Raw genomic sequence first — 14,234 nt, 5'->3', positions numbered from 1 at the left:
TATTTATTTCAGACTTTTACGCGGGGAAAAAAACAGTGTGCCTATCCACCTGTCCGATCCCCAGGCAAATTGGTCATAAGAGGACGTAAAACTCGAATGATTAGTCAGCCAGTTGGCTAACTTGTACATGGACACATACAAAATAAAAAATGTAAAAAATGTAAACCACTAAAAAAAACATTTATCGCCTAGCGAGGCTACTCTATCTCTACAGAAAGGGAATTTTGTGCTGAAAAGATATAGCAGATTGACACATGTCACAAAACTGGTTCTAACAAAATCTCATTCTGCGCAGAAAGTGCTAGTACTCGTCATAATCCCTACCGCGGCATAAATAATAGGCCGTGCATCGTCTGTGCCGCTGAAACTGCGCAATTATATTCTGCCCATTATAGGCCGTAGAATGTTTGTGTGTGCGGAAGTGAACGGAGCCTCGTACCCCAGGTCAAAATAGAAACAGATTTTTTCGTATTCCACACAATTTTACACACGGAAAGAAAGGTAAGCCTACCTTTGACAGGTTTGGATCTCGACGCTCGAGCGTAATCATAAAGCCAAACGAAAATATATGTTGGGTTAGGGTAACCCGACCGACCCTATTTTTTTTTCGCCGACCCTAACACTTTTTTTTTTTCTAAAAAAAAAACCCCGCAACTTTTGGCACATTTTTGCGAACCATACCAAGACTAAGGGAAGCAACCTCATTTAAAATCGACTAAATTTAAAAAAAAATAATTTAAAAATTTAAAAAGCCGACCTAACGACCCTATCTTTTTTTTGTCACGTTACCCTAAACCAACATATATTTTGGTTTGGCCTAACGTTAGAGTGTAACGGCAGGAAAAGAACTGAAATAATCGAGAAAACGTGCACAGAACTTTTCTAGGAAATGTTCAATGAAATGTTGAAAATCTTCCTCATGACCAAGTATGTGTCTGTGTTCTATTCCAAAACTACTTGGTTAGTCAACACGTGTTTACCAGTTCTGCTCGCCAATGAACAACAAGGAACTTAGTCGATAAATATCGACAGGGGGCGGACAAATGGTTTACATGTGAAATGTGTGTTTATGGGTGTGGTTCGGAAACAAACAAACCATGTGAACCCCCCCATCCCACCGCTCGCGGGCTGAACGACTGACGTCACATGTCGCTTCGGTCTTTTCCAGAAGAACACCGCGTGTACATAATACACAATTCGATCGCGTAGCACTGCCAATGCACATTTTCGCAACGAAAACCGTGCTACTGTTTCTTGTGTGTTAAATCTGAAAGCAATATAAGTGAACGAACAATTGAAAACTGATATCACGTTACTAAACTCCCAAAAGTAATAAATTACTTCTGACTGCGGTACACAATACGGCAGTCACCTCTGCGAATGCTGTCGAAGAATCTAACCGAAAGTAAACATTCTGGGAATCTACGCGCATCGGCCTTGACGCAAGTTCAATACTGAGCCAATGAGCGCGCCGCGGCGAAGTTGGCCGCTTAAGTCTCGCAGCGCTGGCTGGCTGAGCGAGTTGCGTGTCCATCCATATTAGGTCCAAGCCGCACCGTAGACCAGATTAGTAGGTGCTTGATTTTGGTATTTTGATTTTACATAACATTAAACCTTTCTTGGGGTTCATGGTCATGGCAACAGCCATAATAATATTATATCATGTATAATATTACATTTCAGCATATTTGAATTACATGTCATCATACCAAACTGTCATACATTTTTATTCCTACATCATTCTGATTGATCACAACCAAACCTACTATCAGTGGACACATCCAAATGTAAGCGCCTGTTCTTGACAACTTTTAATCGATCTAAAAATAGCAACTTGCTGGGCCCTTTGCCGCCAACAGACACTGTTTGGCCTGTAGGTAAAATGTACAATGTATTTTCTGATTTGTGCACAAAAGCTTTTTTTCTTTTTTCTTTTTTTTAACATAACAATGTTTAATGTCACTGTATGTTTAAAAGACCATGGTCATATTTGTAAAAAAAATGTTAAATTAGAAAATAAATAACATTTTGATTCATGATTTTTCCTACACCTGTGCTAAAAATAAGAAATAAAAATGTCGGGTATATAAGTCACTCAAATACAGCTAGGTATGAATGGCTCGGTTTGAGTTTGTTGCAGTTGACCCTGCACAATGCGACATATCATGTTTTTGTTGAACAATTTTGACGTCACCCCTCCCATAGGGTGACGTATTTCACAACTTCCTGTGTTACACAAACTCTGTGATGACCAATTTTGACGTCACCCCTCCCATAGGGTGACGGATTTCACAACTTTCTACAGATGAACAATGTTGCCTTCACCCCTCCCATAGGGTGACGGATGTCACAACTTCCTGTGTACACAAACTGATGACGTATTTCACAACAAAATGGCGCTGCCCATGGTCAACCTCTAAACTATCCGTATAGAATGGGGGCGTCCTCGCCCCCATAACAAGTTCGTGCTTGCATAACCAAATATGGATACAATTTATAGAGACACTTTAATTTAGATTACTTGAATTACCCTTGAAACAAACTGACAGTATGACACACCCAATTATCTTTCCTTTAACCTTCACCGTACTTCGTGGGTCGTGGACGACCCAGAACCTCACAAAATCGTGTTTATCTCTGAAACTATTTGGAGTTTTTAATTGAGACTTCATGTAATCTCCAACCACCATACGACCTTCCTATTGCCCAACTTTTGAAAGATTATCTTTGTAAACAAACAAATAAACGATGACGTAATTTGAACTACACAGTCCGGACGAACGACCCACATGGAATTACGTAAGGAATTTTACGCTGTTTATCCTTATTCGGATGGCGTGGCCGTGGGTCGTGTACGACCGATACTCTGCAAAGAGGCGGCAAAACGTGTATTCTTTTTCGGATGGCGCGGGTCGTGTACGACCCATACTTTTAACGTTGAATCCTTCTTTAAGAAGTATGGGTCGTACACGACCCACATCATCCGGACTGTGTAGTCCAAAGCGTGATCCGGTGAAGGTTTGCTCACTGTGGGGTTGTTGGTTTTGTGGTGGGTTTTTTTCGTGTACTGTTTGGACGCGATTTGTTTTGATGTGTTGTGTGTTTGTTTTTGTTTTGTGTGTATGTGTGTATAGGTTTTTTTTACAATGAGGGGGTGGGGGGGGTAGGTTTCTAAAGAAGAGTATTTGTGACCCTCCACGACGGAATGAGTCGCATGTCACCTTTGCATGATTTTTATATTTTTATATTGTCTTAGAGAGTTTTTTATGCTCTATCCAGTGGTGAAAACCGTTTAAGAAAAGAGCAAAAACTGTTTGAGTTATAAGCCTGTGACTAAGGTGCCCCTTACACTGTTACCAGACACTCCCCGGACTTATATTAAGCCTAGCGCAGAACCGCGCGAGGTGACATGCGACTCATTTCGTGGTGGAGGGTCACATTTGGAATTATTATTTCCAAATGAGTTTGCTAACACAAGAATGAAGCTTGAATCTGTCAGCAGTAATGTAGCGGCAGTCTGAGACAAACAAATAAGGCTTACAAAAATCCATCTTCCTTGAACTTGATTTATACCTCTCTTTCTTGTTTTTGTTCTCTGCACTAGAACCATGCCAACGCAAAAGAAAACTGTGTTTCGAAACAACAATACCGTCCTATAAAATCGATTACAACTAAAATGCATTTGTGTATCTCACTCAGCTCGGGGCACTTACTACGCTGAGAGGGGAAAGCTAATATGAAAATACTTTAAACGCCGTTGACAATATTCACAAACAAAGAAATAGTATGTTAGACCAAACTAAAATATATGTTGGTTTAGGGTAACGTGACCAAAAAAGTTAGGGTCGGTAGATCGGCTTTTTAAAAATAAAAAATAAATAATATTTAGTCGAGTTTAAAGGAGGTTACTACCCTTAGTCTCGCTATGGTTCGCAAAATGTGCCAAAAGTTGATTTTTTTTTTAGAAACGAAAAACAAGTTTTTGGATAGTGGGACAAAATAGGGTTGGTCGGGTTACCTAAAACCAACATTTTGTTTTTTGTTTTTTGGCCTTAGCACTGACCGGTACTGAACCGGTATTTTGTGTGAAACTATCGGTAACAAAACTTGTCAACTGATCGCTACTGCTCTGACCGGTCACTGTACATAACTAAGTGACGATGTATTACAACTGATGGTCTTTTGGTTGAAGGATTCAGTGTTAACAGTTCGGTTCACCGTCCCAGGTCTGACCAGGCTTAAGATAAGACCATCTCGCTACTTGGTCACATACCAAAAATCAACACCCTGACAGTTTGCGTTGGATGTTTTTAAGGAGCTAATTTCATGACACGTCACTTGTGGCTTTTACGAAATTAATTCAGCCACGCAAACACACACACACAAATATAACTACTGCCCACAGAGAGCGCCCGGACTGTTCATTCTATGGTATGTGAACAAGTAGAGCAATGGTTTTATCCCGTACGGGCGCAGTGGCCTAGCGGATAAGACATCGGCCCCCTAATCGGAAGGTCGTTAGTTCAAATCCCGGCCGCGGCTAAGGTGGGTTAAGGGTGGAGATTTTTCCGATCTCCCAGGTCAACTTATATATGCAGGCCTGCTAGTGCTTTATCCTCCTTCGTGTGTACACGCAAGCACAAGACCAAGTGCGCGCGGAAAAGATCCTGCAATCCATGTCAGAGTTCGGTGGGTTATAGAAACACGAAAATACCCAGCATGCTTCCTCCGAAAGCTGCGTATGACTGCCTGAATGGCGGGGTAAAAAACGGTCATACACGTAAAAACCCACTCGTGCAAAAACATGAGTAAACGTGGGAGTTTTAGCCCATTAACGAAGAAGAAGAAGAAGAAGAAGAAGAAGAAGAAGAAGAAGAAGAAGAAGAAGAAGAAGAAGAAGAAGAAGAAGAAGAAGAAGAAGAAGAAGAAGAAGAAGAAGAAGAACCCTGGCAGGATTTGAGATTGTAAGCGGAACTGTTTATAGGGGACGGAGTGCACCTTTAATACCGCTTTTCTGTAAGCAGTCACACTAAGTTGTAACGACAAGGAAGTATTTTGATATTTTAAAAAAAAACACCCACTTCAAATCAAAGCAAATCCCGGACTGACGGGTTGACGATTATGTTTACGGTATTTTCATATAAACTCCGGTACAATGTTTGGTTAACTCCGATTTACTCACGCAAAGGCGAATGCGCTTCCGTCGCGCTTTATTTTGATACGAAAATACACACACCATCAAATGAAATCAAATCCCTGACTGACCGGTTGTCGAGTTTGTTTCCGGCACTTTCATATAAAATCCGGTAAAATGTTTGGTTAACGCGACCTCTGATTTACTCATGTCAACAGCTCAGATCATGGGTCAATAAAGTGTTACACAGATGGTCAAAATTAAAGTACAAGATATTGCACTGGAAGTGGTACTACACTGTTGCTTAGTGTCTGTATGAAGCTACAAGGTGAAAATAGAAAAAGAAAAACACGATTCTTGACTTTGATGGGCTTTTTCTGCTCGTAAGCACACATTCTTCTACTCATCACAGCATGCCCCATTATTGAGTTTAAAACACCAATTAAATTTGTTTTGAATAAAACTCACAATTTTACAATAAGAATTTAGAGACCTGAATCAATTGGGTATATCCTACTTAGTTTGACTTTTGCAAAACTAAGTAATTACACATTTAATTGAATCAGTCAGACAGACGGAGACATAGAGAGACAGACAGTCAGGGCAAACAGAAATCTGAGAAAGAAACCCCTTTAAAAATGTTACCATGTTTGAAATGAAACATCGCAAGGTGAAGCCATAATTCATCACCTTTCAGTATGACGTCATGAGCGTGTTCCACACTTGAAATGACGTGTTTTTATCATGTCAGCTGCACGGAGCTTGGAAGTATAATTTCCATTCAACGATCCGAGTTTGTTAAGTTTTAGCCTATTTTCAACGTCAAACACCATGAAACTATATATATTTGGAATCAGAAAATGGTAAGGAATAGATAGAAGTTGTTTTTAAGTGTCTTTTTTCATAAATAAAGATAGTGGTTATTTATCGGTTTTCTTCATTTTTAAGCATAATTATCAATACAAAACAACAAAACTATATAGTTTTAGATACAGGACGCAATAGGGAATACACCAATATAAATTGTTTGTTTCAAATATTAGTTTTTAAAAATTAGAAAAAATGACATATTTCGAACAAACATTTCAATAACAAAACTTTAAGTGACCAAACTGAAATGCAATCCCATAATCCGGCCTAGATCTGAGATTGTGTGATAAGAAATTCGATCAAATTGATGAAAAACTGTAACTGTGAAAGTGCTGCCTCGACCTTTTGGCAAACGGTAAAATATGACGTCATCAAACTGTCCTATCAATAAACGGAAAAACCTTCTATGAGAAAATCCAGTCAAAAATATCCATATCAAATTTCATAAAGATCCACTCCGTAGTTTTTGAGATATGATCTGCAGTGTGAAAAAACGCCCATAACGCCCAAAACGCAAACTCATTTGTCATGATTTGGTCGTGTTCTGCCGATACTATAATGTTTTTCTTTCCTAAAACACACTATAATAGTAGCCTTTCCCAATGTCTATGCTAAAACTGACTTGTCTGTGTTGTCAATGATTTTGCTACAGTGTGAGAACAAAAAGTCTAAACAATCTCACGCCCATAACGCTGTGACACGAAAACTCATTTGGTCGTGTGCTGCCGATACTGTAATGTTTTTCTTTCTTAAAACACACTATAATAGTAGGCATTCCCAAATGCAATGGTAAAAATGACTGGTCTGTGTTGTCAATGATTTTCTGCGAGAATGCGATCTTTCTGTTTGTCGCAAAGACCGTGTGACACGAAAGTTATGAGCAGAAGACAAATCTGCTGAGTGCAATTACGTTTCAGAAGATAGTTGGTTAAAACACTCAGACACGCAAAGGAACACTATAACTTTATTATTCAGGCCATATTTGCTTTCCTTTGTCATGTATGAAAGTACTGGCCTTGGTTGAAGAAAGTGACCTGTCGCTGTGCAACAAATTTGTCGCCATTTTCCGCCGTGTTTTGTAAATAAAACGTGTTTACTACCCACACATACAAAACGATGCTGTTGGTTCTTTTTATTTTCTTATTGTTTGATTCATGCTTAGCAGTTTAGTATGCTTTGTTTTCTTCTCAATTCAATGGATGGCTATAAAATAAGCATTTAAATGTGAAGGTGTTAAAATTACCCATGATCTGAGCTGTTCACTCATGCAAATGCAAATGCGCTTACGTCAAAGTGTTATTACAAAATACTCATTATCGATCGCCAAATCAGTAAACTAACGTAGCAATAACAGCGCTTTGCATTCCTAAGCCTTTTATCCAAAGAAACAATAGAATACAACGAACTTTTATACTGTAAAAAGAACACAATCCCACACAACAACTTTTACGCTTTGTCCGTGCTTTCAATGCTACGGTTCACCAAGTCTATATTGGCTTTCGCAAACTTCATGAAATATGCATTCAAACGTGTCTTGTTTAGAACTCTTCTCTCCGCTCGCAACGGTAATCTATTCAGAGGTTTGAAAAGAATTGTGTAAGCTTTCAAAACGGTTTGATTGTCTTTGCTGTTTAGGTTTTATGTCTCTTTGATTAACTCGGCTTTATGTGAAGGTACAGTGAGTATGAGCAGAAGAGAGCTGTTTATACGGTTCAGGATTTTCTAGTACGAGGTATTATTTTATTGGCTGAGCGCAGAGTATAAACAAGTCGCGTAAGGCGAAAATACAATATTTAGTCAAGTAGCTGTCATTTTTCAGCAAGACCGTATACTCGTAGCATCGTCAGTCCACCGCTCATGGCAAAGGCAGTGAAATTGACAAGAAGAGCGGGGTAGTAGTTGCGCTAAGAAGGATAGCACGCTTTTCTGTACCTCTCTTTGTTTTAACTTTCTGAGCGTGTTTTTAATCCAAACATATCATATCTATATGTTTTTGGAATCAGGAACCGACAAGGAATAAGATGAAAGTGTTTTTAAATTGATTTGGACAATTTAATTTTGATAATAATTTTTATATATTTAATTTTCAGAGCTTGTTTTTAATCCGAATATAACATATTTATATGTTTTTGGAATCAGCAAATGATGGAGAATAAGATAAACGTAAATTTGGATCGTTTTATAAATTTTTATTTTTTTTTACAATTTTCCGATTTTTAATGACCAAAGTCATTAATTAATTTTTAAGCCACCAAGCTGAAATGCAATACCGAACCCCGGGCTTCGTCGAAGATTACTTGACCAAAATTTCAACCAATTTGGTTGAAAAATGAGGGCGTGACAGTGCCGCCTCAACTTTCACGAAAAGCCGGATATGACGTCATGAAAGACATTTATCAAAAAAATGAAAAAAACGTTCGGGGATTTCATACCCAGGAACTCTCATGTCAAATTTCATAAAGATCGGTCCAGTAGTTTAGTCTGAATCGCTCTACACACACACACACACACACACACACACACACACACACGCACGCACGCACACACGCACGCACATACACCACGACCCTCGTTTCGATTCCCCCTCGATGTTAAAATATTTAGTCAAAACTTGACTAAATATAATAAAAACAAACGTAAAAATCGGAAACATACTTAACCTTCAACCTGCACCACGTACACACACACGCACACACACACACACACACACACACACACACACACACACACACACACACACACACACACGCACACACTCACACATTCACTCACACACACACACACATCCTTCGACATATGCACACGCCCACAAACGGATATGATGTTACATACACATTTATAAGGGGAACAAAACACAGTCGTGCACATGCTTTGAAACACATAATCAACATTCAAAACATTCATAGCAGGTAAGATTACTTATTTATTCACTTTCCAAACATACAAGTTATAGCATCGTTCAAATCTGTAAATTACTCTCTTCCGTTCGTTCGTTTCCACGGGAGAATATACCTTTGTACATTTGTACATCAAACTTAACCGTCGACAGTGCCAGAGCCAACATTACTAAGCGCTTGACTGGTTAAATAGTTCAAAACCATGAGGCGGAACGGAACTGTATAATAGTTACACTAGCAAACGTTTCGTATGCTGTAGTTTTTTGTCTGCCGCAACGGTTTGTGTTTATTTGGTGTGTATTTTGCAGGGCACAAATCGTGATTGTTTTTCCCGTGAGAGAAACATCGATTGATATTTCATTCTTCAGCGTAAGAGTGTTTTCGATTGCTATCTCTTTCTATGTTTGTCTGTCTGTCTGTCTGTCTGTCTGTCTGTCTGTCTGTCTGTCTGTCTGTCTGTCTGTCTGTCTGTCTGTCTGTCTGTCTGTCTGTCTCTATGTAAGTCTGGCTGTCTGTCGGTCTGTCGGAATGTCGGAATGTCTGTCTGTCTGTCTGTCTGAATGTATGTCTGTGTGTCTGTGTGTCTGTATGTCTGTCTGAATATCCGATTTTCTGTCTGTCTATCTGTCTGTCTGTCTTTGGATCTGTCTGTCTGTCTGTCTGTCTGTCTGTCTGTTTGTATGTCTGTCTGTATGTAAGTCTGGCTGTCTGTCTGTTTGTATGTCTGTCTGTCTGTCTGTTTGTATGTCTGTCTGTATGTAAGTCTGGCTGTCTGTCTGTCTGTCGGAATGTCTGTCTGTGTGTCTGTCGGAATGTTGGAATGTCAGTCTGTGTGTCTGTGTGTCTGTATGTCTGTATGTCTGTCTGAATATCCAATTGTCTGTCTGTCTATCTGTCTGTCTGTCTGTCTGGCTGGCTGGCTGGCTGGCTGGCTGGCTGTCGGAATGACGGAATGTCTGTCTGTCCTGGTAGGTCGCTGGTCTACAGGGGTACACTGCCTCTCAGTTTTTTTAATCCCCAAAAATTAAACCCCTTTTTACAGTCCTCGCCTTCAACAAAAATCGCACGAATTAATCGTAGTATTTTCACCTGAACGTTAATACTGACTCGCTTATCCGCTTCAAGCTAATCGAGCTCAATGATCGTCATAATCCGGTGGAGATTATATACTTCACTATAATAACAAAGAACCCATATACCCACCCCAGCGAGTACCGGCACAGTGGCCTAGTGGTAAGGCGTCCGCCCCGTGATCGGGAGGTCGTGGGTTCGAACCCCGGCCGGGTCATACCCAAGACTTTAAAATTGGCAATCTAGTGGCTGCTCCGCCTGGCGTCTGGCATTATGGGGTTAGTGCTAGGACTGGTTGGTCCGGTGTCAGAATAATGTGACTGGGTGAGACATGAAGCCTGTGCTGCGACTTCTGTCTTGTGTGTGGCGCACGTTAAATGTCAAAGCAGCATCGCCCTGATATAGCCCTTCTTGGTCGGCTGGGCGTTAAGCAAACAAACAAACAAACAAACAAACCCCAGCGAGTGCGAGACTAAGCTTCTAAATTCTGCGTTAGAGGCACACTCCTTCTCGTGAAAACAGTTCGGTTCACCATCTCGGATTATTTTGGTCAGGATTTTGCGTAGAATAAGGCCACCCCTTCACTCCAACAAATACAAAAACTCAATACCCTGACTGCTTGCTGTGGTGAGTTAGACATGTCTTAATGGATTCATTTTTGAAATTAATTATCGAAATATTCCCGCTGATAATGGAGAGCACCCTGGTTGTTCAATTTTTAGTTTGTGACGAAATTGAGGGTTTGTCCTATCCCTGGTAAAAAGACTGACCGGATCTGAGACATTGAACCAAATTGTTTTCACGAGAAAAAGTGTGCCTTAAAAGGAAAAGCAAGGACTGTGTCTGTGACAACAAAGAGTGCAAAGTCATATATATATGTGTGTGCCATTGTTTTAGACACTAAGTACCCAGCATACCGGTTTTTCCAATACCAAATATCCTCGCGTTATATTTACTTTGCAAGCAGTCTACACACACATATGACGGGAAGAAATGGTTTGTCACATAGCAAGTCAGCTGGCGATGGCCTTCGAGATTTGGGGGACGGATCAAGTGTCTTTAAACACACGTATACAATCTCCAAACGCTGTGACGAAGATAATGCAAGGAGGGAGTAAGTACATGGTATACGATCCAGTGAGGAGAAGGATGAAATATCCATCTTTTTGTTTCGAGGAAAACCTCTTATGTTAGCTTTCATAAACATATATCTGGTAGTTGTGTGGGAATTGCTGAACGCTCTCTGTCTCTCTATGTCTGTCTGTCTGTCTGTCTGTCTGTCTGTCTGTCTGTCTCTCTCTCTCTGTCTGTCTCTCTCTCTCTTTTATCTCTCTCTCTGTCTGTCTGTCTGTCTGTCTGTCTTTCTTTCTCTCTCTCTCTCTCTCTCTCTCTCTCTCTCTCTCTCTCTCTCTCTCTCTCTCTCTTTTTAATTTTAAAAATTGTATTCTTTACTTCGTTTTTTGTGTGTATTGTAGTAGGGACTAGCTGTAAGAAAGGACCATATGGACCTAATGCTATTATCCCTCCGTAATAAAGTTTTCGAGTTCGAGTTCTCTCTCTCTCTCTTCCTCACACACACACACACACACACACACACACACGGACACGGACACGGACACGGACACGGACACGGACACGGACACGGACACACACACACACACACACACACACACACACACACACACGCGCGCGCGCGCGCGCACACACACACTTACACGCGGGCACACTCTCTCTCTCTCTCTCTCTCTCTCTCTCTCTCTCTCTCTCTCTCTCTCTCTCTCTTCTATATATATACACGACTTGTGTCTGTGTGTGTGTGTGTGTGTGTGTGTATGTGTGTGTATGTGTGTGTGTGTGTGTGTGTGTGTTCGCGATGCACGGCCAAAGTTCTCGATGGATCTGCTTCAAATTTGGTGGGCATATTCAGGTAGACCCCGGACACAACTTGGTCGATGAGAATTTTCAACACGTGCTCTCAGCGCGCAGCGCTGAACCGATTTTGGTTTTTCTGTTCATCTTCCCAGATCCATTCCCAGTAACTCTTCCTTATCTTCTCCAGTGTTTTGCGTTTATCTCCCTTCTTTCGTGTGGCGTCAATCCATATTCCCGTTACTATTTTTAGAAGGTCACTGTCCACAACGCTTTCATCCCGGCGAAGCCGGGTATTCCTCTACTTCTTCCTGGCGAAGCCGGGTGTCCCGGCGAAGCCGGTACCCGGCGAAGCGGGTAATCATCTAGTTCCATAATTTTTTTATATATACACTGTTCACATCCCATCGGCCAGCAGATCGCAGCCATATCGGCGCATATCCTACTTTCGGATGAGACGAAAAACCGAGGTCCCTTCGTATACACTACTGATTGGGGTGTGCACGTTAAAGATCCCATTATTGACAAAAGGGTCTTTCCTGGCAAAATTGTATAGGCATAGATAAAAATGTCCACCAAAATACCCGTGTGACTTGGAATAATAGGCCGTGAAAAGTAGGATATGCGCCGAAATGGCTGCGATCTGCTGGCCGATGTGAATGCGTGATGTATTGTGTAAAAAAAATTCCATCTCACACGGCATAAATAAATCCCTGCGCCTTGAATATGTACGCGATATAAATTGCATAACAAAAAATTAAATATAAAAATAAATCCCTGCGCTTAGAACTGTACCCACGGAATACGCGCGATATAAGCCTCATATTGATTGATTGATTGATTGATTGATTGATTGATTGATTGATTGATTGATTGATTGATTGATTGATTGATATACACTGTAACGTAGACTTTACGACCTTACTGTTCACTTCATAACTTCCTCCTGTTTACCTGGCCTATCCTAATCATTCAGTTCTCAATCACTCTCTCACTGCCTTGCTTGCTTTTATACAAGATTAAACATGGCGCTGTGGAAACAGAGAGCAGTGGTACTACATTATGTCCGGGTAGGTTGAACGGTGTGTTTAAAATGCTTCAAGGAATTGTGTGTTGTGTCTGTGGATTTTAAGGTAGATAACGGTAGTAAATCATTTTGACGAGCAAGGCATGTATGTACGAGTCAAAGTTGGAGACTTTGGTCCGGTGTCACGAAATTTCTTTCGCCGAAATATTATTTCTCCCCCACCAACACGTTTCACTCATTTTTGTACCAAAAACAATTCTTATGCAAAACCATCCTCTGACTACGGGTTAGGGGTAAGTTTGGGAATGGGTTAGGTATGTAAACAGTTTTAAAATGCGTCAATTTCTGGCGATGTTTGTGAACTAAGATTTCGGGTATGTCTTAATACCGAATTCCTGCGGACGGCGTCGATTGAATTCTTAGTTCACAAACATCGACAGAAATTGACTAAGCTTCTAAATTCTGCGTTCTTTCTTTCTTTATTTATTTGGTGTTTAATTGAAAACACATTCAGAGAGTTAAAAAGAATAGAGATATAGAAAAGCGTGCTATCCTCCTCAGCGCAACCGCTACCGCGCTTTTCTGAATTGTTAATTTCACTGCCTTTGCCACGAGCGGTGGACAGACGATGCTACGAGTGTACGGTCTTGCGGAAAAAATCCAAACTTACCCCTAACCCGAAGTCAGAGGATGGTTTTGCATAAGAATTGTTTTTGGTACAAAAATGAGTGAAACGTGTTGGTGGGGGAGAAAAAATATTTCAGCGAAAGAGCTAATCGCAGACTTACTAAGTCTGTGAAACTCGACTCTTGAGTTCTGGCCAAGTACTCTTTATATATGTATGAGTCAACTAATTATGCATACTTTCTTGCATTCAGTCACTTGCTTACTTGTTCTCTGGCTTGTGTGTTTGTAAATGTGTTCCTCGTTTTAATTTTGGTTTCTTTCAAATATGAAATCTTCCGTAAACATAATTAGGCCTATGTTTGTGCCATGTCGAAGTTTTTTTTTTTATTACTAAATCAGAGGTTTTATCTTTAATTTCTCTCTCCCATCTCCCTCTTTCCATCCCTCCCTCACCCCCTTCTCTCTCCCCCCCTCTCTCTCAGCTCTCTCTCTCTCTCTCTCTCTGTCTCTCTCTCTCTCTCTCTCTCTCTCTCTCTCTCTCTCTCTCTCTCTCTCTCTCTCTCTCTCTCTCTCTCTCTCTCTCTTTGCACACTCAAACCAATGATACAATAACACAACATCAATTTTAAATGGATCTCTAATTAATTCGACCACTCACCTAGTCTGTGATGAGTACATGTACCCCGATCTCTCCTCCGAGTACAGGCACACAATGTCTCCAATGCTCAGGGTGTCATCC

Source organism: Littorina saxatilis, linkage group LG13 (assembly GCF_037325665.1).
Source record: "Littorina saxatilis isolate snail1 linkage group LG13, US_GU_Lsax_2.0, whole genome shotgun sequence".
Taxonomy (NCBI): domain Eukaryota; kingdom Metazoa; phylum Mollusca; class Gastropoda; order Littorinimorpha; family Littorinidae; genus Littorina; species Littorina saxatilis.
Note: the sequence above shows the minus strand (reverse complement) of the source record.